This window comes from Sceloporus undulatus, chromosome 3, assembly GCF_019175285.1.
Source record: "Sceloporus undulatus isolate JIND9_A2432 ecotype Alabama chromosome 3, SceUnd_v1.1, whole genome shotgun sequence".
Taxonomy (NCBI): domain Eukaryota; kingdom Metazoa; phylum Chordata; class Lepidosauria; order Squamata; family Phrynosomatidae; genus Sceloporus; species Sceloporus undulatus.
The window spans coordinates 83,028,021-83,055,882 of NC_056524.1; positions in this window are offsets into that span (position 1 = coordinate 83,028,021).

Below are 27,862 nucleotides of genomic sequence, written 5' to 3' on the forward strand. Positions count from 1 at the left end.
ATTAAAAAAATAAATCCTACCATTATAAAATTCCAAGACGCATCTCTCTGCACATTTCCAGTCCATCATTACATTATGAAATAAGTTAGATGCAAATTCCCCTATTATGCTTCCAGAACTCAGAAAAGTGACTTTTGGGATTATAGCTCTCCAAGTGCTCCAGTTAGCAGGCCACTGGAAGACTAAGGGTGTATCTACACTGTAGAAATAATGCAATTTGACACCACATTAAGTTCTATAACTCCATTCCTATGGAATTCTGGGATCTGTAGTTTAACAAAGCCTTTAGCTTTCTCTACAAAAGAGTGCTAGTGCCTCACTACATATCCCAGGATTCTGTAGGATGGAGCCAGGGCAGTTAAAGTGATGTCAAAGTACATTATTTCTACATCATTACTCTGGATGTAGTACCCAAATAAATAACTTATCTGTGCTCTGGGGGTGGGGATACCTCAGCTCTTTCTCCATTTCTGACAGTCTTGCACAACACCTCAGTACTCCATCTGGTTATGTTAGTGACATACACTACTACCCACAGTCTGGAACCTAAAAAGCTATTTTATACCACAATTGACAATTTGTTCAACTAGTCTATTTACTATGTTTTCTCTAGCCACCAGCAGCTCTGCAAATCTAAGGCTGAGACCTTTTGTGTCATCTTCTGTCTGATCTTTCTATTTCTGGCCAGAATACCAAAACAATACCACAGGTTGTGATGAGATGTCCAGTTATTATTTCTCCGAAGATCACAGCCACAGATGCTAGCAAAACATCAGGAATAAACTCTTTCAGAATAGCCTGAAAAACCGACAAAAAACTATGGATGCTGGCCATGAAAGCCTTCGACTTCACATTGTCCAGTTATTGTTTGGGAGCCAGAACAGAAAGCAGCTCAGAGATTTTGCTATTTCATATTTCTACCTTAATCTTCGCAATACAAATCTCACAGCACTTGATGGAACAATGACATCCTTAGTTCTCTTCGCCATTACTCAGAATAGCACTGAGCACCTATCAACAGCCGAGCCCTGTTTTAATTTAAGAACATGCTTGTCAACACAATGTTGTGCCAAGTGGGTTTTTTTATCCTTTATTTAAAAAGCAAAACAGTGGTTCATTTTTGTTCTTGTACAGAACAAGGAAGAACTTGTGGACTCCTGGGGCTTTGGTAAGCAGTACTGCAATGTAACTATACTAATTCAGGATTTTGCTAAGGCTGCTATTAAAGTGGAACCTGACAGTACTGCTAAGCCCTTAAGAGCTTCATGACAGAAGTTTTTCAGTTAAGTGTGCCGTGTACTTGAAAGTGTTGAACAGTCAGCTGAAAAATATGAGGAAAAGGTCATCTAATACTGTGGTGCTTTGGACTGTTATCATTTATTTTATGTAGCACACATGTATCCTGCCTTTATGGCAAAGGAAGTCAGGCAATGTAGGTGCTGTGGGGGTTATAAATTTTATCCTCACAAGTGCTCTGTGGTTCAGGTTTGCACACAGAACAGAAACTCTTTATTATGACAATTTTGCTGCCTATCACTCTGTTTCCAGACATGATTCAAGGTGACCTGTAAAAGCCTATTAGGCTTAGGTTCAAACTATCTGAAAGACTGTATTTTCCCCATGAACCTATTTGAGCTCTCAGATTCTCTGTCTCAGCATTCTCAGGGGCACTTTTGGTGAGGCTAAAAGAGAGGGCCTTCGTGGTGGCTGCTCCCAAACTAGGACAGGAAAAACCCAGCCCCTAAAACCCAAGTATCTAATTATGTAGGTTGTTATGAGTATTTTTAATTTATATGCCACTTATACAGAATCAACACATGAATAATTGCATTTTTTCAATAACTATGTTTCAACCTTTAAAAAAAAAATAAGACACATGGCTCATCGGTTAAAACACTGACTGTGATAAATGCACGATCAGCAGGTGGGCAGTTCAAGACTCAAGTGCCAGGTAACAGGGTGAGCTCCTGTCACTAGTCGCACCTTCTGCCAATCTAGCAGTTCAGAAGCATGTAGAAGTGCAAGAAGATAAATAGGTACCACTTTGGTGGGAAGGTAACAGAGGCGGGTTACAGACGGGCAGGGGAGGACGTCTTGGAGGTGTATTCAGCTGAATGCGGAGCCTCCAGACGGCCCGCCCCGGGGGCGTGCTTCAGGTGTTGGAGCTTCCACACGGGGGGCAGTGAAGACGCCTCACCTGGGTCCGTTTCGGACCCGGAGCTTCCATACCGCCGCCTCGGAGGACGCTGCAAAAAGAGAAGCAGCTTCCGCACGGGCGGCCCAAACCGCAGCTTTTTTTTTCTTTTGCCGCATGAGAGGTGCGCAGCTGCGCAGCTGCATCGCTAAGCAGCGGCGGCAGAAAGCCTGTCTGCGCATTTAAAGCACCCAAGCCCCTTTAAACATTTTCCCTGTGCACTCTAAAGCTAGGCAGGAGTGGTGTGAGGTAGCAATGTCCAAACTCTGTCCTTCCAGGCGTTTGGACTTCATGTCCCAGAATCCCAGACCACAGGGCAAGGTGGCTGGGGATTCTGGGAGATGAAGTCCAAATGCCTGGGAGGACAGAGTTTGGAGATTGCTGGTTTGGGGACCAGTGAGCCAGGCATGGTGGGAGGAGAGAACAGGAAGGGTAGAATAGAGTAGATAGGGCTGGGAGGGAACACATGTCCTGGGAGGTGAAATGATGTCTTTAAGGGACATCATGGGACCTAGTGCCTTGTCAGTGCTCCCTGCCCCTTGATCCCAGGCCCCCTCTAGTTGCCCTTTGCCTTTGGGGGCAAGTTTAGAGGGCATCAAAAGGTCTTGGGCACATTCAAGCTCCGGGGTCTCCTCCTCCTCCTCCTCCTCCTCCACCAGCACAGGCTCTGCTCTGGCTGGTTGGCCCGCCGGGACCCTGACACGCTCCCCACTGGTGGCTAGTCTGTTGGGCCTGATGCTTCCATCACTTTTAATGAAAGCATACAGCTCCTTGTAAAAAGGCGGGGGGCGCCCTTCGTAGTACTTTTTTCTTTTTTTCCTTTGCCAGCAGCGGCAGAAAGCCTATGTGCACATTTAAAGTGCCCAAGCCCCTTTAAACTTTCCCCCCCGCTCTGCCCAAAAACAATGGTGGTCTCCTGCCAGCTGGTGATCAGCTGGTGTTGGCATCCTTGTCCGCTTGCACATTGCCAGTGTCACCAGCATCATGGATGCCTCCTCTCCTTTGGTCCCCGCGCTCCTGCTGAATCTGCAATGCGCAGCCACAGCTGTCTCCGCTGCCACCGCTGTCCCCCTGCCATCTCCCCTCACCTCTTTTGTACATATGTCAATATTTACAGTTTTAGTGTTTTTTTATTGTTAGGTGAAAATGGCACAGGAATGTGTGTAGGGGTGCACTTTAAAGTCCAAACTTTCCAAGCAGCGCATGCGTACATGTTGCTCTAGGGTTAGGGTTAGGGTTAGGGTTACGAGGCTTAAAATGCGCTGCAGCTGTGCCTCAGCTTCCACAGTTGCATGGCAGCGGGCGTTGCAATTAAAGCCTGACTGCAAACTGCGCATGTTCCAAGACCCCAACTCACTATGCGACGCAGCAGACACGGAGCTTTTAAATGGGCAACTTAAATTAGCGGCGTAGCAATTCTGGTGTACCGGTGCAGCAGCTCTCATGGCTTCTTCCACTTCTCGATATGTGTCAGCATTCAGGTAGGACTGCTCCAGTTTCTGCAGTTACTCCAGTTTCTGGGACCATATAGCTATAATGTCAGCCGTCTCAGTATGAGACCAAGACGTCCCCCTGCCTTTTTTCGGGGTGCTGGTGGATGGCTGTGCCATCCTGCCTGGAGGCAAAGGGGAGCTGCCACACAGCTGTGCCAGGAGCAGCCGAACTGTGCCCGTTCCCAGGTGAAAATGGCGCAGGAATGTGTGTAGGGGGTCACTTTAAATCCCAAACTTTCCCTTATCACTTTCTACAACCAAAACATCCGCCAGCAAAACTTACAACTTCCCGCGATTCTAGCAACGCATGCACACAAGTGGCTCTAGGGTTAGGGTTACGAGGCTTAAAATGCGCCGCAGCTGTGCCTCAGCTTCCACAGCTCCATGGCAGCGGACGTTGCAATTAAAGCTTGACTGCAAACTACGCATGTCCCGGGAACCCGACCCATTATGCGACACAGCTGACACGGAGCTTTTAAACCGGCAACTTATATTTGCGGCGTAGCAATTCTGACGTATCGGTGCAGCAGCTTACAGACGGAGCTGCGCAGGTACGTATCAAACAGAAAAGAAGCGGAAAAAAGCAGCACCTTTTTAATGCCGCTTCTTCCCGCTTGGGGCGTGCGGGGGGCGTGTTCATGACGGCATTCAGGTAAAGCCCGTCTGAAGGCTCTACCTTCATGACGTCATGAGTACATCCCTTTTTGCCCGTCTGTAACCCGCCAGAGTTCTGTGTGGTCATGCTGGCCATGTGATCACAGCGTTGTCTTTGACAATGCTTGCTCTTCAGCTTAGAACTGGAGATAAGCACCACCCCCTACAATCAGACACGACTTGACAGCCTTGTCAAAGAGGAAATCATTACCATTACCTTTAAGAACTCTTCAGAAAGAATTAGTTTCGGCCATCATCAACTCTAAGCCAATCCATTTTAGAGAGTTGTGGGGATTAACAGCAAGACAAGAATCATATAAAATGCTTGTGTGCATTCTTTGGGCTCTTTCACTCTACACACCATGATTCCATCCTATGGAATCCTGGCACTGGCAATGGGGGGGAGGGATGCTGGTCTTTATAAATTTCACCCAGAGAGCTCTTATGCCTCACCAAACTACATATCCTAGGATTCAGGAGAATACAGTTAAAGTGGAATCATAATGCTACACTTTTATATTTATGAAAAGGTTCATGGTGTCATAATAACAGCAAAGCCACAGCAACAAAAGTGATGACATTTTGTCATGTATAGGGACTTGTAATTCTATTTTCATCAGATTGCATCACCAATTGCCTACACAATGCCTCCCTTCTTTACTCTGAAGCTGTATCCTTGCCTCTGAAGCTCTTCCTTGCCTTGGTTTATACCTTTGTCATGCTTCCCTCCCTTGCTTCTTCCATACTGCCACTTACACCTCTCTCTCTGTCTCACTATGTCAGTGACATCACTAGGGTTGGCATCACCTGGTGCAGTAACTCATAGTGTTAAACCCTGCCCATTGGCCTCCTCCCATAACACACCATGCAGAATTCTTAATCGTGTTTTTTGTACGAATGTTACTCATAAATTGTGATTCCCATATATCATTGAATATAATAGCAATAGCTGTGACATAAACAACCAGCAGAATTAAGATTTAAAGGTATAATTACAATATCATACACAGCCTAATTGTATTTACATGTACATAGTTTCATGTGGTTAAAGTGAACATTTGGTAAGATGTTATGCCTTTTAAGAATTTTTTTAAAAAAACTCAATAAAACCCTGAGGCCTTTCCTTTCTTCTGCCACAGAGACTCATCCCTCACACTCTTCTGCTGAGCTCTAGCATTTTAAATAGATGCAGGTAAACATGACAGCCCATTTCTGTCAAAAAGCAGACATTTGAGGAGCAGTGGTGTCAACTCTCCCCCTTAGGATGTCACATAGTGTGGCCCTCAGATCCCACATCCCTACTGATGCCCCTGACTTTGTGGCACTATTTCTCCCCGTTTTGCATCTTCCATCAGCTGATACCTACCTCTCTTGCTCCATGAAGCATGCCAATGCACATCTCAGCCTCTTCTGCCTCCTCCCCCTTTTCTCTTACCCCACACCTTTTCATTGGTTCCCTCTTTCTTCTTGCACTTAACCACTTGTATGTTTTATCTTCCCTATCTGATCCTCTTTCCATTCCCTTTCCTTACTTTGCATCCGATGCATCTTCCACCTTCCTACCCTTCCTCTGATTGCACCTCTCTCCTGTGCCATGCTTCCTCCATCATAGCTGCAGCTGCATCTCCAATCCTCTCTTCCTCCCTCTCTTACTTCAACTCCAGCATACATTTGTTTGTTCAACAATTCCATTGTGGTGAAACTACTTCTTGTAAAATTTGGTATGGCAGCAGGTAGCAGACCAGTTAAAATGGCTTGCCCCTTATGGAACTTGTGGAATCTGTAGAATTCTTGAATACTTTGAGCCTGCAGTTCTGTCAAATACTCAGGGGCTTTACAAACAGCTCCCAAGGGGCGGCATGCAGCCACCCCTTTCCTAGCCGGATCGGGGCCATGGCAACCTCACACCATGGCCCCAATCTGGCCTCTGGAGGACACAAATTGGACCCACAAAAAGTGGCTCCTTTTTGCACCCTCCAAAGGGTGCCATATCCACAGCAGCACAACTGTATGGTGCCCCTCCGGCACTGCATCATGTGGATGCAGTGTTGGAGGCGCGCCATGATTCCATGCACCATCTTGAGCAGGGCGCAGCATCATGATGCCCTTGGGGTGGAGTCAGGGCATCCAGCATCAGGATGCTGCACCCTGATTCCACCTGCAGGCACAAAGTACCGGTCTGTACAGGGCCATAGTCTAACTCTGGAATGTGGAGAGAGAAAAAGTCATTGATACAATCACTTCTATGCATGGAGTATATAATTGACATTTGTTTACAGAAGATTTACAGATAATGATGATGCCTAGATGATGGCTGGATGATTCCTAGAGTACAGGTTGGAGAGATTGCATAACAATAATAATAATAACAATAATATAGATTTATTTGTACCCTGCCCAAATCATGGGGAATCCAGGCAGCTAACAGCAGTAAGAAAATACAATAAGATACAAATAATCCCTTCCCATTCCCCTGATCAATACTTAAACAAAACAAAATCAATAAACAATATAAATACAATAGCAATCAAATGGAAATATAAAAGCATTACAAATCAATGAAGTTCATACATAATCCCTTTCCCAGTCCCTCAACACAAGTTCAAATCAAAACAATAATTAACAAATTAAATATCATCATAACATAGTACCTGAGAGAAGAAAAAAGGGGGGAAAAAGAAAAATTATACCAAATACAATATATCAAAGAACCATAATCCAAATAACTTCTCAGACATAATAAAACACACTTTGTCATAATTACAGTAAAAAGGGACAATTATAGCAGTTCAAGGTTCATAGAAGACCAAACACACTTTCCACCACTGCCTGTCTCGCAATGGACTTCTACGGAGATACAGGTGGGTGGGTGGAGGGAAAGGCAGAAGCGAGTGTACAGTGCCTCCTCATCCTCCAGAGCTCTCAGGTAGATCAGTGGAATTGGGGGGGGGGGGGGGAGAGGCAAAAGTGGAGGTTTCAAGGCCTCCAGCCCAGCCAGCATCCCAGAAGCCTCCTCCTCCTCTGTAGCTTGCAGGCAGACCGATGGAATGGGTATACAATAATGGGAATAAGTACAACTAAACATTAAAATTACTTTTAGTTGTGCCTAGTGTGCAAATCTAAGTTTGTCAAAAACAAAAAAGATAATCCTGTTATGTCTCTACTATTCTTGATATGGCACCTAGCAGAATTATTTCAAGTGGTGAGGAGCTATTGGGATCAGGCTCAGAAAGACCAGGATAAGAACTCTCAGTTACCTGCTGTGATAAATTCACTAGGCAATTCAAGGAGAAAGCCACTTATATCTGCTCAGAACTAGATGCCACATTTACTGAAGAATCTGAAGAAGTCTCCAGTGTTCTATCTAGTCAGTTTTCTTAGGATCTGTTTAAATGCTTAAAGTCTGATTATGTGAACAAGACACTATCTCAACAGTCCATCTCACCACATGTAAGCTTGACCCTTGACCAGGTAGGTTGGCTGATAAGGTTCAGCAGAGTTAGTCTCAGGCAATGATAAATGCCTCACAATGGTCCAAAGCACACTGCAGAAATAATCCAATTGGAGACTGCTTTAACTGCCCTGGCTCAATACTAGGGAATTGTGGAAACTGTAGTTTCGTGAAAGATTTAACACTCTCTGTCAGAGAACTTTGGTGCCACAATATACAATTCCCAGGATTCCCTAGCACTAAGCCAGGGCAGTTAAAGCAGTCTCAAATTGGATTTTTGCAGTGTGTTTTGGATCAATGTCATCAAAAGGTGCCTACTGCCTTGAAGGAGGCTATAGAGCACCCTCTGCTAAAGAGGATCCATAAGTGTGTGGCAATTACTACCCTATTGCTAATGAGCCCTTTTGGGGTAAAATGCTTGAACCTGTGGTGCCTGAGCAACTTTAGACTTTCTTGGTGAAAACATATATCTTCTAAACCCATTTTGGTCAGGTTTCAGCATATAGTACTGACATAGACTTGGTTGCCCCAGTGGATGACCCACTGCAAGTAAAAGACATAGGGAGTGATATGTGTTGATCTTCCTGGATCTCTCAGTATCTTTTGATACCACTGATCATAGTATCTTACACGGTAGGAAAAGGAGGTAATGTGTTATGGTAGTTCTTCTATCTGGTTCCAGAGAGTAGTATTTGGGGACTTCTGTTCAGCCCCATGGCTACAGGGTACAGTCATTAGGAATTTGGTAACTGGGTCCTGAGATCTTTGGTCATAGGGCAGGACAGAAATATTTTAATATACACATACATCAAGCAAGTGATGAAAACCAACAGATTTATGGAACCTTAAATAGTAATAATTGCTTTTCCGTTTATACACTGCACTATTGTATCACTCTTCCTTCACTTCAATGCTACCACTTTTTTCTGTGCAAACTTTGCAAGGAACTCTGCAAAACAGCGGTCTGCTAGATTTTCTTCCAATAGCTAGACTTTCTGCTGAGTTCTAACATTGACTTATGGAACTACAAACTAGAATTGAAAGAGGTCAGGTCACAAATGTCAGGCAGTGGCATCACTAGGGTGTGTGGGAGACAGCCCACATGCACCTCCACCTCCCTGATGTGGCAGGAGAGGGCCTGGTGCAACCCTCCATCCCTGCCCCGTTTGGTTTTACTCATTAGTAAAGCCACACAGGACAGGGAAGGACAGGGCCTGGTGCACCCCACACTCTTGCCCCACACAGCTTAACTCATGAGTAAAGCAATGTGGGACAGGGAGGAGGAGGGCCTGGTGCATCGCAAACCCTGCACTGCACAATGTTACTCAAGTGCCCTTTTGGCTCCGCCTCTTAAGTCCTGCCCCCAAAGTCCCACCCCCCACACTGGGTGACACCTTTGTGTGGGGCACCACTTACCATAGGTATGAGCTTTCAGTGATTGGCTGAACATAGTCAAAGGCAACAGCAGGATTGTTTTTTTTACAAAACAATTGGACAGAAGAATGATTGCACATTTTTTCCCATAACTCCATTTCTGCAAGGGACTAGAATCTAAGTAAAATCTTGTAGGCTAGACTGGTCCCCTCTCTGCTTCCATTCCACCAGCAAGGAAAAGCATTTTTATTCAAATACACTTTTAGCTACTAACCAGCTGCTGCAGAAGTGTGTTTTAATGGAGGGTTTTGTACTAGCCTTCCTCCCTTTTTTTTTTTTTTTTTTTTTTTTGGTTATTTTAATGGTTTAAATTTGTTTTTAATCCACAGCTTGATGTTGATACAATAGCTTGGGTGTTGTTGTTTTTAAGTTCTTCACTGTTACAACTAATTGCATTGTTAAAATCTACATTCTGTTTTAATTCATGGTGGAAGATACTTTGAGTCCAACATTGGGAGAAAGGTGAGATGTGAAATAAATAAATAAACAAACATGTTAGGGTTCAAAGGGGAAATTGGCTCACAGTCACTCCATTAGCTCCACAGGTTATCAAGAATCAGGAATCACAGCTCACAGCTCCCCTCTCCATGTCCAATTTTCAATTGACTATGCAACCATGAGTCACCTAAAAATACTGTCATTAAGGAATTCTCATACATTTCTTTCAAGCAATTATTGCTTTAATTAATTGGCAGTTTTACAATAAAAACTACCTCAGCAAAGGTACTCATGCCAAAAACTCATGATGGCTGTTTATTTATTTCTTTAACTGTAATCACAAAAGAAAGATTGTGCCACAAGCCTCACAAAGGTCTACAGTATCACCAAAAACTAACACCAGGGGCAGTCTCTTGTGAAGTCATAAGGATGGGTCATAGGAATGTCACAGATATGGGACAGGCAAGGAGTAGGGGAGGTGACATACTGTAGTAGAGCTGCTGCTAGGCCCATTACTATGCAAATGGGAATGTGCAAAGAACTTGGGTAAAATTAGCCTAACTCAGAACATTTTTTGACAACCAGCCAGGCAGCAAAATACTCCAAGAGAGAGAAGCAATTATCTCTATTACTAGGCCATTTTATTGTACTCTCTGTATTTTTATTGCTGTAACCCGCCCGGATTCCTTGTGATTGGGCGGGCTATAAATAAATCATCATCATCATCCTCATCATCATCATTATTCATCCCATGTGGACCAACCTATAGTACACATGCCAGGTGCAGAAGGTTTCCATGCCTTACCCATGGAAGAATCACCATCATCTCTCAAGGTTAATGTTTTTTTTCAGGTCTTGTGCCACTGCTGCCAGAGTTCGTACAAGAACTCTCTCAAGCTGCATTGTTGGCCTTGCTATAAACAGTACATGAGCACTTGTACCCACAGTCCCTCTCCCTTAACCATCCCCTTGCTCCTAGTTTTTTAGGGGCACCAACTTTGTAAAACAGAGCGCATATACAAACACCTTTGTAACAAGCCACAGAACAGCTAGAAATGGGTGCAGCTGAGAATGTGTGCAGATGGTTGCCCAGGCTTTAAAACCACCATAAATGACTCCCTCCTTTCCCAGTATAAATTATCCTGAGATTAGTCTCCTTGCCTAAAGACCTGGGGAGCACAGCATTTGTCTAAAATTTCTGCTGAGCACCCTGAAACCTGACAATCATACTCACATACAAAAAACACTTAGTACTGTTATTCAGGACTAACTTGGCCCTGTTGTTCAGTTTTAATAAACTGCTGAGAGGAAAGGTGTACAATTCAAGAGCAAAATGGACAAATTGAAATTCACAATACATTATAAAATGTACAACACTGGATCAAATTTCTTCGATTCTCTGTTAGGATGCAGCTTTCAGTCTGATTACAGACAACTGTTTGTGGCTCAAAGAAGGTACTCTGTAATAATAGCTACATTGTTTCAATGACCCTAATGTGGATTAAATAGTTTGCAGATTGAAGTTAATGTACTGCAAGAGCCCATTCCTATCTTGGTCTATTTGTAGTAGATTGCAGAGACTGTGTTTAGTTTGGCACTGAAGTATACAATTGGCACTCAATTTAGAGTAATAGGTGAAGTCATGATACACTCCCTTGGTATCCATTGCTTTGGAAATCAATAAGCATTTTCCCTTTAAATACCTGCATAATCATATCTATATAAACTTAACTATATAAAATACTACCTTCACAGTATAGTTTTATAAGAATTATTCTTTTCTATCATAAATAATTCACACTCACCTAGTAGCCTTTATAAAGCTCAATGAAATCCTGTTTGGTAATGTTTTATTTTCTCCATGTTCTATTTTCCTTGACAAAGAGTCAGAGTTTTTATTCACAATGAAGACACCCCAAAGCTGGGGAGGGAGGGGGGGAATCCATAGCTGGTCTACAAAAAGCAAACATTGCTAAAGAACAGCAGAAACATTGCTGCTGTATGCATGCAGGATATTTTGGCAACAAGAAAAGTCAGACAGAACAAATATTCTGGCTCTTGAGGCAGAAAATGTAACAGGTATCTCTGTCTTACCCCAGTGGTAAAAATATCAATACCTACAACAATTTGCTGCCCTTTCTTGACACCCAACATCAACTACCTAGGATGGCTACTTCATGCTATCCATCTTGCTAGTGAGAATACATAGAACAAGGCTCCCAGAACTAAGACCCAATAGATGCTGGTCTACACAGTGCATGCCATCATGTTGCCCCTCCGGTGCTGCATCCACATGATGCAGCACCAAAGGGGCCATGATAAAGCCACAACACGATGGCTATGGCACCCCTTGGAGGGCGCAAAAACAAGTCGCTTTTTGCAGCCCCTCTTTGTGCTCTCCCCTTTTGGCCAGTAAAGGGGCAGTAAACTTTGGGGTGGTCTGTATAGCCCCTTAGTCTTCAAATTGCTAAAAAGGAGAAAATTAAACAAAGTAGTAATGTTAGTGGTACTGAATTAGGGTTGACACATTTTCTTTCCCTCACAAAGAGATGGTAGAAGATATAGCATGGTCAATTCATTAGTTTTGCTATTTGAAATGCCTGAAAATTTCCCTTGGACCATTTTTATTAAGAATTTATTTAAAATCCATAAATTTCTTGTTTAATTTATTCAACAGTAAAAACCTGGAATTTAAAACATTCAGATACAGCAAAACTAATAGATTTGCCTAATCCTAGGTTTGATCACCACACCAACTGTAGATTTTCTACTCAAAATCTTTTAACTAAAATATGTAAAACACCAATACAGATTATGTTCAGTTAATGCAAACTATTGGACAATACTGAGTATTTTAATCAATAGACACTACATTTTTTCAAAAGGTGTGGAGGGAGGGTTCTAATAAATTGCTGCATGCCAAAATTAAAATTGTTTAGTGCTATATTATTCTTGTTTCTTCATGCAGACTTGATGACTTCTTATGTACAGCAAGAAAATATGAATGATGTATGAGTTAAGGATTTACAATCAGAAAAATAGCTTTGTAAAAATAGCATCTTCTTATTCAATCTTGTGTGCATCCAGAAATCAGACCCACTTACTCATACATGAAAAAAAGATCCTTTCTCATTTGAACTCCCAGCAGAACTGAATACTCAGTACTGCTATGGCAGAGTGAATTAATCCATTTCCTGCTGGACCTTCATTTGTGGGTTTGCTAACTGTGTTCAAGTTGCAATATATACAGTATATATTATTAATGATGGAAGGTAAGCCAGAAATAACTAGCACATCTTGAGTTTCAAAGCCAAAACTGAACTTTGCCACTCCTGGAACTTTTTACATCATGACTATCTTTCAGTCTGGGAACACCTGTCATTGTTGTAGCAAATTGAAAAACCTATTAATGGAGTGTGTATGCTGCATTTTTATCTTTATAGATATTTTTAACTTTATAGTAAAAACAACATAATTAAATTAGCTGCTATGCAAAAAGACCTACGATTTAAAACAGTATAAAATCATTTTAAAAATCACAGGTGTTTTTGCATAACAGCTAATCTAATTATGCTTTTGAAGTTTTTAGTTCTGTCTTGTTTTTAACCTTAGAATCATAGAATCATAGGATCATAGAGTTGGAAGAGACCTCAAGGGCCATAAAGCCCAACCATCTGACAATATACAAAGTATCTCCAACAGATGGCCATCCAACATCTCTTAAAAAAAGGAGATGCTACCACTCTCCAAGGCAGTAATTCCACTGCTATTACTGTCAGGAAGTCCTTGTTGCAAGCCACCTTGGATCTCTTTTTGAGAGAAAGTTGAGATATAAATAAATGAAATAAAAATAGAGTCCTCTTCATGGACATACACAGGTATAACCCCCAGTTACACCTGTGTATGCATTTTTAGGATGCTGTGGAAGGAGCTATTATATACTTTCTTGTGTAATGCACTTTCTTGTGCAATGTACTTTCTTGTGTAATGCACAATGGCACCAAGGGGCTTGAAGGTGCAGCTTTATCACTTCAGCAACCAAGTGGGGTATGCCTGGTGGCTATCATTCCTCACAGGTTCTTGACCTACATATTATTTCAGTATCTAAGATTACTTATATTTATTACTTATATTTACTAAATCATTGCAATCCAGTATTGGAGACCTGGATGACCTGAGAATTTGGCATAATGGATTGGCTTGTTTTTTTAAAATGAAATGTTGTTCTTGTTTTTAATGCTTGTATAGGATCTCCATTATCTTCTCCTCATATCCCCTGGGTGTCCTCTTTAAGAAAGAGTGTGAGACATTTTCAGTGTCTTATCTTTTCCTTACCTTCAAGAAAAAGTACCTAAATGACTAGATAAAGGAAAGAACAACATCTGCAACACTTCCATATAAATTCCAGATGAATGCCAGTCTCCTATATTGTTGCTGAGCAGGTTTTGTTAGTAGTGTCCACTGATTTATCAGTTCTTCATAGGTAGGTGTATATTTGAAGTCTACATTTCTTTAAAAGAATCAGCAGTTTAAGAGAATGGCATTTTTCCTGTGGTAAAAGTAAAAAACAGCAGTGCCATCTTCTGGATGCAAAGAGAAGAGAACAAAAAAAGATGAACTATCATAAAGGATAATGAGAAGGAAAAGATATATTTGGTTTCCTCCCCAGTTCATTTGCACACATTTCCTATAATGTGCCTTCTTTGCTCTATTCAATTTATTTCATCTAAACTTATGATATATCACATTCCCTCTTACATTTAAGCATGAAAGCACACAGTATTTTTGCTTCCTATTTTATTTCCCCAGGGGAAGTTAGAGATGAATGAACACTTTGTTTACTTTGATAGATATTTTTACTTCCAAGAACCAAGGCCTCAGATGTTCAAAGTATCTATGGACAAACCTAACAGGATGGTTAACATTATCTCATCACTATGAACCAATGACATAATAATGCATTCTTAGTCATTCAAAAGCACAGATTGGGCTTTTGTGCAATGGTGGGCTATATTTACTTATTTCTCAGCTAAAAACGTAAACTTAATGCTGTTCCTTATCACTTAATATGGTGTGTTCATTGTTTATTTGTTTATCATGAAGGCACTATATTTGTTCATCTCCAAGGCACTATATTCTTTATCTATATGCCAGCACAGCCTACAATGCACTAAAAATAAAAACCATGGTAAAATATGTGAAACCATATTATCAACACACACAAAAATAACACAATCAATTGGCCATTAGAAAGGAAATCAGAAACCTTTGACACCTCAGATGCTTTTGGACTCTAATTCCCATTTGCTTCAGCCAGCATGGCCAATGTGGATGGTAACTAATCCAACAATATCTGGAGGGCCACAGATTTCCAACATCTGCACTGAAAAAACAGAGTCAAGAACAGCAGAGTTTGAAATATAATATCATTCCAATATTTACAATAGAAGCCATTAAAATTTTGAAATAATAAAAAATATCTTATCCAGACACCGAAGAGATAATGCAGTTGGAAAAATGGAGGGAAAGGTACATAATCAGGGTGCCACAGATAAGAAAGCCCTTCACTTTGTCATGGATACCTGTAAGATCTAAAGCCGCAACTATGTTATTGTCAAATGCAAAGAGAAATAATTAAAATAGTTTTTGTTCTGCTGCAGGACAAAATGAATATTATTCCACAGCATTCTCCCCATATTTGAATGTTTCAAACTATTGCACAGGAACTATTCTGAGGGGGGGGCACATTTTCTGTGCAGGATATCCATTTTATGCTCAGAAAATACTTTTGCACCCAAACCCCCACATGTTTTTCTTCACAGAATAATTCCTGCATAACAATTTGAGATGCCAAACACCAGGAAAAAATTGTCTAGAATTTTTTTCTGATCTATTATCCTCCCAGCACAAGGTTCCAAACTGTTTGTAAACCTGTGTATTTTTTTTCTATGTGGGAATTCTATGTGACTAATTGTGAATATTCTTACCAGCCCTAGATAGTTATTTCTAGACTGTTCTTATTCAGTAGGGAATACATTTTGTATTAAACTAAACCATATTAGACTAAACTGGCACCTTTGGTGCCACTGCACCTCGGATGATAAAACACACACACACACATATATATATACACACACATGCAGAAATACAAATACATTTGAAGACCATGAATCCTGGAATTGACCCATCAACAGGACTTCTATTTTTCAGGACTGGATTTCAGCTTTTTGACCCTTGTCCACAATCTTGCTTAGCTCTGATAATGATCTAGCTGTTCTAATGCCCACCTGATTTAGATTACAAAGAGTAATGGAGCTGTTACTGATGAACTTAACTATTGATTATACAGAAACTCAAATTCCTGGGTGATGTTTCCCAAATAGTTTTTATATTGTATAAGAGACAGGATGGAACTGTGAGGCTTTTGCAGTACTGTGGATCTGAACAGTCATTTTCCAAGATGGAGGGTACTGGAAATGCAAGTAGCAATGGAATCATCAAATCACTGTTCCCATGGCTCCCCACCCACTCAACAAGTGCAGGAGTCCATGATCAGTTGCCTCAAAAGCCAAGCAAGATGTTGGGGAGAATCAACAGGGTTGCATTCTCCATCTTACCCTTCAGAAATATCATCCATTAAACAACCAAGTCAGTTCCTTGGTCTAAACCAGGCCTAGAATGGGATTAAAATGATCTGCAAAATCAATTCCACACAAGAAAAATATCCCCCCATAAGGGCTTTTGCAGCTACCTATCAGTTTCATGAGACCAACGTTCCAGAGAGGCTTTCTTTGGGAGCAGTTTTCAAATTACCCAGTTCAAGAAAGATTTAGCCATCCCATCTTGTAAAGAAGAATTAATCACCCCTTAATCCACCTAGTCAGTTACTATTAGCTAACAAGGGTAAGGACCAAGTACACAAGTGATTCTCTGTACCCTTTGGTGAATCTTTTTTACATATTCAGGCCCCAAAAACTGAAAGGTAATCCCATAGATAATCCAAAACAATACTCTGGACACATTCATAAACCATATGTTTTGGGAACATACAGTGGACTTTGACAGAGAACCCAATGGCTCATGCATTCCAGAATGAAGTAGATGCTGCACCATTAAAAAAAAATACTCTGTTGGATTAAACACAAGATGTACTTGTGATGTAAAAATACTGTTTCTTTGCCACCCCTAACACCACTTAGCAGGTTCACTAACAAACTGAAATTCCATCTTTCCATACTTTGTATTATCCACCATTACATTCAGCAGTGTCCCAAGCTGCAACATCCACTTGAAAAACATGAAACTAATTGACCTCTACATACCTGGAGAGGATATTTTGGTGAAGCCATGTCCAGCATAACCCACAGAATGGAACAAATCTTTGATAAACATGCCAGATTTGTCAACTAGACTTTGCAAGAGATTGAGCGAGTCACTTTGACTCCATTAACTTTCAAGGCTGAATCATCATACTAGATCAGTGATGGCAAATCTTTTAGGGACTGAATGCCCAAACTAAAAGGCATTATGGCACGAAATGTTACCCAGTGCCAGGGGCAGGACTTCTAGGGAGATGGTACTTCCAGGATGGGACTTCCACCCTCCAGTGGCAGGCTATTTCTTCCACCCGCCCTCCCAGACCTTCGGTTGTCTCTCCACAGACATAGGACCTTATCACACACACATTCTGGGGACGGAAGAGGACGCTCGTGTGCGTGCTGCAGAAAATGGAATTTATCGCACACGAATACGTCCTCCAAGAGGCCCTGTTCTGTCCCCCGGCACGCACCCGTTCGCATCCAGTCCTGACAGGTGTGATTTTTGCCTGACGGATTCGTCAGCAAAAAATCTCGCCCGTCAGGACTGGACGCAAATGGGTGCACGCCGGGGGACGGAACAGGGCCTCTTGGAGGACGTATTCGTGTGCGATAAACTCCATTTTCTGCAGCACGTGCGCGCACACAAGCATCCTCCTTCCGTCCCCAGAACATTTAAAATTGTGTGTGCGATAAGGTCCATACACACCCTCCCTCGCCTTCAGCTGTCTCTCCAGATCAGGACCTCAGCGTGCGGTTGCCATGCCCCCAATCTGGCGCAGCTGAAGGCAGCTGCAGGCTGCCCCTTAGGGGCGGTCTACACAACCCCTTAGTTAGCATTCAGTAACACAGAGTCAAGCACCTCACAAAATCTCACAAAATCATAGTTTCAGGATTTCTTTTTAACAAATCCATTAAGCACGTGCTGATCATAAGATATTACCTTCAGCAATATTCTGTCCTAAATAAAATCCACAAGAGCCAAAGCATTTGGACTGCACAGTTCAACTGCGAACAAAAGTAGATCCTTTCGATGGTTATGTGTGGCTATCACTTGGGTATCACCAGTCATGCTGCTGGTCTCCCCTCCAGTGTCTCACAGTCTGCCCCCCACCCCAAAATGTCTCCCCATTTGCACCAAACATGTAAGGAAAAGGACTGAGTGCCTGTTTCAGTTGTAAGAGTCCACATTGCATGTCTACCTACTATCAACTCTTCAGTATAGGTATTCCTTTGCAGATGTTAGGTAGTAATAAGCACATGTTAGTGGTGGAGTCACATACAGTATTAAAGGTAGAGCTGTGGTACCATCCACATAGCATTATGCATACCCAAGCATGGGCAGTGGCTCCAATAATATAAGGCAATGAATCCACCTTCAGTTTTAACAGCAGCAGAAGTATAAGCAGATCATCCTGCTGTTAGGGGAACTCTCCAGGTACTACAAAATACTCTTGTCAACACTTAGGTACTTAACTTATGATTAAGTACCAACTGAACAGTTACACTCTGCTGCACAGATCTGCATCTCTTGATATGTATTAAGTCAGGTAGATAGTCTGCTAAAAATTGGCTTCCTGTAGGCAAATGGCTTTGAGAAAAGAAATGGAATATGTATAAACTCAACAAAATAGCCATTACTCAGATATTGCTAAGATAAAAAGTATAGGTAGTGGCAGACCTTTAAAAAACTAATTATGCTAAATTGGGTATGTATTAACAATCAAACCAATCTGCTTATGCTATTGTAAACAAAAAAAGTGGGGATATATTTACAAGCTGTGCAAGGTGTGTGTGTGCATGTACATGAGAACATTTTTCCCTTACAGCAAGAATGGGAAACATGCTAATTTTGGACTGCAACTCCCATCAGCCCTAATCGACATTGGCAATAGTGAAGAATGTTGTGAATTTTAGTCTAACAACAACTATAGGGCTTCATTATTCCTACCCCTGCTGTCTAGAAATATTTCTTCTTCAAATATTTTAATAAATCAATTTTTATTGTTGGTAGCACATGCACTGAACATTAATGTTTATTTTTTTAAAAAAATCTTTTGATTTGTATATAATTTATCATTTAAATTTATTACCACTTCCTCTTTATTTGTGGATTAAAAGTTCTCATTAATCAGGGATCAAAATTTCTTATAAATCAAATATATGCAGATTTGTGATTTTGTCAAAATAAACCTTATAATTTTCATACATTTTCCATACAATTATAACATTAGCCCTTGATGAAAGCTTTCCAGCAGAGATAAATGAATGATTATATTGTACTCTATATAACTGAATATTAGTTACTCTTACTTGAAAAAAATGTGAGCTGATGCTTTAGTGTTGCACACTATGAAAATCACAGGATTTGGAAAATGGGAACACTAGTTGCACATTTTAACATCAGTCACCACAGGGACACCTTGACATGTAACCACTTCAATGGTTAGTGTCACATCAAGAAGCAAGAGAGGTCAATGTCAAACGAACTAGCAATGTGATATAAAACTTATACAAAACCTCCTTTTTATAATCATGAAGTGAATCAATAGTTTCCAAGTTTCTTATCATAGCTGTAGTTTGGAAGTACATTGCTCTGATTTAGATTAGGATTCCAAAAATGCTATAAATGCCACTGGTTTTCCATTTCAAAGAAATATATACTCATCTTCTACTAATTTAAATATACTACAGAACAAGGTTGAAATGTGTAATTTCACTCCCTCATCCCCACCGAATATGTATTTCTGCAAAGACGTAGCAGCTTCTTTTGCTCTAAGCACACTGCAACTAAAGGCTACAATACTATTGTCTTTAGATTTGTTGCCATTACTATATATGAGGTAGAATTTGGGGAGGGATTAGCTTATGCGCAGCAGTGCTATCTTTATTGTAAATAAAAGGACTGTTAGGCCAGTTATAGGATCACAGAGCATAATGAACGTAGAAACTATGAAACTCAGCCCCAAGCACAGATCTCACCAGCTCTATGTTTCACCATGCAGATGTAAAACTGTTGAGAAAACAACATATATGCCCAGTGATGGGAGCATATGCAGCCCATATTTGAATATTGAATATTTGAACTCTCCCTCCATGGCAACTGTCATCATCTGGCCTGAGAAGGAGTGAAAAGGCTGGCCCATCTCCATCACGGCTAACCTCAAGAAGAAAAGCCTTCCTTGCATGACAACTGTCATCTTCTGGCCTGGGCTTGCCTCAAGAAGAAGGGTGTATTTTTATTTTTATGTATTTTTATTTATGTATTTTTATGCCTGGATTCCTTGTGATTGGGTGGGCTACAAATAAATATTATTATTATTATTATTATTATTATTATTATTATTATTATTATTATTATTATATTGTGAACATACATGCACACATACATATACAGGAATGCACTATTGGTAATTTACATGACTCCCCTCACTTTGTATATGAGCAACTGAAAAAGACAATCTGAAACATTTTACTAATGTATTTGTAAAGTTTTGTTTGTTAATTGCTCTCAAAAATGTACATTAGGGATTCTAGCTAGCTAGCTATTTATTCATTCATTCTTGGAATTCTTGGTCTAAACTGAGGAGCAAAGGGGTACTTGGGATGCTTTGTGTCATCCCCTCCCAGTGATAGTGCTGTATACCCTGTATGCTTTCTGCCAAGTCACCTTGAGCATGAGTGACCATTCAAGAACAGAGATTATAAATTTGTTCAGGAAGAGACTCATAGAATTAGGGAGTGAACCCTTTTCTTTTGTGGTGAAAAGACTGAAAAGCTGGACTGTTCTCGTGCTTGAAATAGGGAACTGCTGAATTTTGCAATAAAGAACCTATAGTGAATTACTATAATTTAGAAACCACACATTAGCATGTTCTCCTGGGCTGAAATCACTATTAGACTGTAGCTTAGCCATTCCAATTGGCTGAGAGAGCAGAAATGTGAGGACCTGGCACAGCCTCCCCCCCCCCCACCCCCAGCTTCTCAGTATTGACCTTCATAGCATCAGTTGTACATGGAGGCTCTGGCCTCCTTAGCAGATTCATTAATAAGAGACAAGGTTTATTCTTCCACCTTCCATTTTTTTTACCATTTTATATAGGTAGTGGCTACATCTGCACTACAAAAATATACAGTTTGAGTAACACATCTGTTAAGGCCTAGTTCTTAACAGCTCTCAACAGAGCTTAGATTATTGCCTTCACGCCCATTACATGCTTCTTCAAATAATGACAAAAAAGGCCATTTCTTTATGATTTAGCATCCCTGTATTACATATGCATGTCTTGAGTCACCCCCACTTTGTCCTCATGTAACCTACTCAAAGCTGTGCTCTTTTCTTTTTTACTTTTTCTGTTTGGGAGAGGGAGGGGTCACTTTCCTTTTCTTAAGCTTACCAGTACAGTGTTACTATTATTAGACTTTCTATTTTTTCAAGTTTCTGAAAGCTTTTTTAAAAAAGTTATTGTACCAATGTATATCAATATTTTAAGTGAAAACAGAAAGACCATTGTGGCACAATAAATTAAATAAAAAGCTGCTGCTGCTGCTGCTAATTCAACTGTCACCCAATGCAAGTTGGGTACTTCAGTTTCTTCTCACATTCAGGATTTCATAGTCGACATGGATCTAGGCTTATTGCAGTTGTCCTCAGTTACAGCGCTAAATTCCCTGATCTACACAAACGGGGAGGAGAGGAAAGAGGACTCATGTTTAGATGAATAAAAACTGGACAACCAGTGTAGACTAGCAAAAAAGCACAATAGATTAAATGCCAAAAAAATAAATTTCATAAGACACTCTCTGAAGCATTTAGGAGAGTTTTGGAGCTTGTGCTACTCTTTCTTTTATTGCTAAGTCATGTTCAATTTTCATTTCTTTTTCTTGCTTTTGATTCTAATTTAAATTTTCATAATTTCATTTGGTAAAATATCCAGTGAAATTCAACAGTGTTATTCTAACATGGTTGAACGTTGCAACTATGCTTGTAATAGTACTTGCTACTTTATTTCATGTTCACAAATTTGATTCATTTTACGCATAACCTCAGTCTTAAACTCTTTTTTCATTGTCTTTGACACTGTAAGAAGCTCTGCTCACAGTGGCACTTCATTGTAATATACTTGCTATTAGTTTATTTTCTATTTCAATGAAGGGAGACACCCTGCCCAAAACAGAAGTACATCAATCAGAAAGGAAGCCTTCAATGTTCTCTTTTTCTTTCCTTTCGGTTTAACGATGAATCATGTTCCATACCCGACCCATCTGCCTGACATGCTCTGCTTCTGAAGCCACTGGAAGGCATTGTATAGGTGTAGTCTGCATATATGTGTTCATGATGTAGTTTTATGTTAAAGAAAGAAGTAATTAGTAATTTTAACCATTTATTTCCTGCTATGAGATGCAAAGTGTTTGCGTATTTTCAAGAATAGTCCCCAGACTGCAAAGATTCTCTTCAGTCCTGGATTCTCCTTAGATGGATTTTGTGAAAAAGGACGTTAAAAAATTTTCAAATACTTTCAAATTCCTTTCTATTCCCAGTTGTGATAAATAGGAGTCCCTCCATTTATCAGGGCCTTCTCCCCAGCTAACAAAGGGTTAACTGTGGGAGGGAGTACTTTACTCTAGAAGGAGAATTACATCACTGGTGGTGTAAGGACAACCATCTAATCAGGTGGCCATTGCGGAAGAACCTTCTGGATGGTTTCTGAGAAGTTGAGAGAGACAGGCCTGAGAAAGAGTGAAGGCCCAAGGGAGAGTAACACCTTAGCCTATGGGCCTGTCTATTAGTCAGGTTTGGGGTATTTTGGCTGACATTATCACTTTGTAATTGATACTTTAAGTTTGTGGCTGGAAGACCAGTTGTTCTCCTTGTTTTGCTCTTTAAGATACCCTACTTTATAATAAACCTTTTCCTTAAGTACTGCTTCTTTACAGCTCTTTTCACAGCCTTAGCTTGGCTAGTGCCTCACTGGCTGTCAGTCACCAGTAGCAGTCCCAGCAATGTCCCAATGCATTGCTGGGGACAACTGGTGAATCTTTGGGTGGTGGCAGCAAGTGTTTTGAGATTAAAGGTGGCATTAAGGGGTCCCATCCAGCTCAGCAGGAGTGGACTGAGACATAGAGAACCTTCCCATGGTGGCAACAGATTCCTCTGCTTCTGTCTTACTCCCTGGGAAGACATTTAAAGCAGGGTGGGAAGCAAAGAAAACCTTCACATGGTGGCAGCAGATTAGAACCTTGGAGGTGTATGTGACTTTGAGTACAGACAAGGAAAAGTGTGTGGTCTCTTTTCTTTCACTCTCTCTCTCTCTCTTTTCCTGCTCAGGGAAAGGACAGGGGAGAGTTTGCATGATTGCAGAATGAGCTGTTTGTGTCCCTTCATTGTCAGTGGCTCAGAAGGGAAACTTTCTCTGATCTGTTGTTGTTGTTGTTGTTTTATATAGTGCTATAAATTTGCATGGCACTTCACAGGCATCATCAAAACAGCATATAATCTGCCAATGGCGTACAATCTAAAAGTTATAAAATATAAACTATACAAAAATTAAGCAAGTTGTGCAGTTGAAATATGAACTGTAAAAACAACTAATACATATAATCAAATATAAAACAATATTAAAATACAGTTCCAAATGCTTTAGAGAACAAATAAGTATTTAATTCAGCTTTAAAACTAGCAAGAGAAGAGATAGTCCACAGATGTTCAGGGAGACAGTTTCAGAAGTACCGTGCAGCAAGTGGAAAAGGACGAAGCTGGGCCAGGGAAGAAGCCCCAAGCTCCTGGACCACAAATCTTGAACAGGATGGTGAGATGAAATAAAGAATGACAGATAAGGGGGAGCTAGGCTGTGTAAAGCTTTAAAACTTAAGAAAAGAAGCTTGTACCAAATCCTAAAAGGAATAGGTAGCCAGTGAAGAGATGCCAGAAGTGGGGTCACATGATCAAAGCAATGAACTAAAGAGATAGTCTTAGCAGCAGGATCTTGACTAGAAATCAGAGGACTAAGGTGGGAGCGCCGTCAAAAGAAGTTTGCAGTAGTCAAGGCAGGAGATAACTAGGGCATGAACTTAGGTCTTAGCAAAAGAAGCCAATAGAAAAGGTCTAACATTGGCAATATCATAAAGAAAAATCTGCATGACTTAGCTACAGCAAAAATCTAAGGAGCAAAGAACAAAGAATAAAAAATAAAGTCAAGGCTACATGCTTCCTCCACAGGATGAATAGGAACATTATTGACTGTGATAGAAAATGTATACTGTAAAGTAGGTTTTGGAGGAAAGATGAGTACACTTGTCCCTCCATATGCGATAGGGTTAGGGGCACAAGACACCCATGAATATGGAAAAACTGAAAATAACAAAAACACCATGTTTTTGACTGAGAGGATACCTCTCTAGGAATTTCTAGGTCCTCCAGTGCAACTCTGTGGGTCAATGTCCAAGAGACACTGACCATAGAAGTGCACTGCAGGAGCTACAAATGCCTAGTAGAGCATTCTCTTTAGGAATCTCTAGTTCTTTCAGTGCAACTTTTAGTTAAAGTTGACCATAGAGTTGCACTGGAGGACCTAGAGATTTCTAGAGCGAACATATTAATCAAATCCGTGAATAATCAAATCTGCAAATATCAAAGCCGCAAATATGGAGGGATGAATGTAGTCCTGTCTAAGCCATGTTAAGTTTTAGATGCCAATGAAGCATCCATGATGAGACAGCTGAGAGACACGATGTAACATATTGTTCAATATCTGAAGAAATTTCTCGAGTAGAAAAATATAACTATGTATCATCAGCATAAATATGATATTGAAACAAAATAACCTGGCAAGATAAAGGGGTGGGACCTGCCCACTTGGAACCTGTTTTAAGATGGCAATAGTTTCCCTCTTTCTCTCTCTGTCTCTTTCTCCTTAGTGGGGGGGGGGGGGGGGGGGGGGTTGGGGGGGGGGGGTTTTTCCCCCCTTCAAAGCAAACTAAGGGGCTGGCTGGCCAGACAGCCTGCTTTGCTACCTGGTGGCTTGTGGGGAGCAGCTGCAGGGAGGAGGTAATTCAGGATTTCTCTTGGCACTGTCCTATCTATCTACTTCCTACTGCTTCCAGTCATCTCAGCCAAACTGTTGTTTGTTTATTTTCATAGCTCATGGGTGTTTTTATATGGTTAGGCTATCTCTGTGTGTGTGTGTGTGTGTGTGTGTGTGCGCGCGCGCGCACGCATATATCTCAGGAGCGGCAAAGTTCTGTCCATCATGTCCACAGCAAAAGTTGATAAGTTTGCCTCCTACTGGCCTAGGGCCACAGGTGCCACCTCAGGATTTGTGGGCCCAGGTGTCCTGCTTACCTCTACTGAGGGCAGCACAGCAGGGAAATATACCAAGGAATAGTCTAGAATCCAGTCCAAAGGTCACACAGTACCAATCAGTCAGTCATAGCAAAGGGCTGAGGCAAGAGCATAGTCACAAGGCAAGTCCAGGGGTCAGATAACCAGAGTCATGGATCAAAGAGGAAGGGACACAGGAACAACAAGGCTGCAAGACTGGTTGTTGACTGCAAAGAACCTCTGCAGCTAGGTGTCTTTTAAAGGGCCTTTGTTTCTCTCAGCTGAAACCTATTAGCTCTCCTCTTGGCTTCTAGCCTGGTAGAACGCCTCAAAGACTCCTTGACCTGTCTTCGCTCTGCACCTACAGCCTAGAGTCCATACAGTCTGTTTCTCCCCCTGCAGCTTCCTGAGCCTGCTTTAGGACTGCTGATCCAGGCAGCCCCAGATCTGTCCCTGTCTCTGCCTCCTCCATGTCTTCAGAGTCTGAGTCTTCTGACTGTGTCTCTAAGTCAGGCCCAGGGCAGTCCATGACACCAGGTGCTAGTTACACTCAGTATCCTTCAGCTGCAGCTGAATGACAAGGACAGAGAAATCTGACAACTCCTGTCTTAAACTGCACCTGGAGGAATAGAGGACCACTCTATGTCCCTCAACCTCACCCCAGTGATGACTTTGAAGATTACACTGAAAGTTTTCAAAGAGCCTGTATTCATTGAGTTCCTAGGGACAAGTACATGTATGAACTTTGCCCGAAACTCTCAGGAGGTCTACAGGCAGTGGAGTCCAGCATGAGACAAGATGAGATGTTGGATTTTCAGCTCTTTTTTTTTTCAACCAAATTTTCAACCAAATAATCTGGAGTTTACCTTAAATTATCATCCACAAAATTGGAGTGCACACACTTAAGTCAGTAGCTGTATGGGGGGGGGGGGTAAATGTCCAGATTCAATTTCAATACCCATGTAAGTATGTCAGTGGCATTAAAATGGAAACAAGCATGCTAGGAAGGTAAGGAGTAAAGGTGAATACTCATTCCTCATCATAACTAACAAAACAATCTAAGAATGTGTCAGCTGATCCAGTTCAAACTGACTCTCCAAGTTCATAGTACACTTCCTTAGAAATTACATCAGGAAGTTTGTGGAAATTAAACAAAGAACAATTAAAATAGCTATGTGAAAACTCAATAATATGCTAAGGCTGAAATTCACTGATCTCTGTCAACTTTTATAGATGCCATATTATTTTTCAGAGCTTCTTCTCTGAATAGGGAGAAATAGATCCATCCTCCTCAGAGAAGAGACCCAACCATGCAAACCTCTTTTGTAAGACTGCAAAAAGTTCTTTTCTGATCTTGGAACTCTAGGGTTTTACCCTCTAGGGCCAAAAAGGAAATGCCCCGTAAACATGCTATGGGAGTGTCAGGAAAGTCTGTGGGTCTACAGAATGAAAGAAGATTTGTGCCCTGTAACCAATGGATTTCATTTCCCTCCTATTTGAATAGACACAGGGAACAGGAGAGATCAACTAAAAACAAAGACATTTGTACCCTTCTTGTTAACAAGCTGACAAAAGAATGGGGGAAAGTGCTTCCTCTGCCTTGGTTCCTCCACCTCCCCACCCAAGCCACTCTGTTAAACAAGGATAAATTCATTAAGGGAACATATGAAAGAAACACACTGAACTATAAAAGAAGCTAGATATGTAAATTATGTGGTAACTACTTTCTGTCCTAGATATTAATGCATAAACTGGGTATAGTTTTTTATAGTTTACATGAATTAACTATTTATTATTATTTATTATCAAAAGATGTAACTGCCTCCTCTTCATGTGAAACAGACACTGGATCACCAACTGAACAGCTGTGCAGCTTCAAGAAAGCAAATAACTATATATAGAGAGAGGGAAATTTTAATATATGTATGAAAAATATTTTTCTCTTCACTCACATTGATGGGATCTAGGGTGCAGGTATCACAGGCACTTTAAATATACAGTATATGTAGTAATTGCTAGTATAATCAGAATGTGATAATACTGTTCACATGTAATACTTTTCCTTTCCAATACAATGAGGATGAAAGAAGTACAACACTGGGAAAAAGAAAGAAAATATACTGCAAGACTAGGGAACCTTTGGTCTTCCAGATGTTTTGGATTTCAGTTCCCATCAATTGTAATTGCTAATAGTAGGGAAATGAGGGAGTTATAAGTAAAACATAGACTTCTTCAGAGGACAGGGCTATAAGAGTCAAATTTTTAGCTAAGGATTTATCAAGGAACTGGAAGATTGCTTCCTCATTTTGTAGTATAAATATGCACTAATATTCAGATATAATGAAATAATGTAATAATACACAGTAATAATCAGAATCGTGCTAAGAATAATGTGCTTTATCATTAGATAATCACACCTTTGGGGGACTGAAAATGCCTGACTGTGTTTCACACCTTACGCATCAGGAATTTAATTATGAAAGTCATGCCTGTTGTTTCTATGTTTTGCTTAATTAATCAGAAAATTGTAAGATTGCTTTGATATGTACTTTACAAGACACT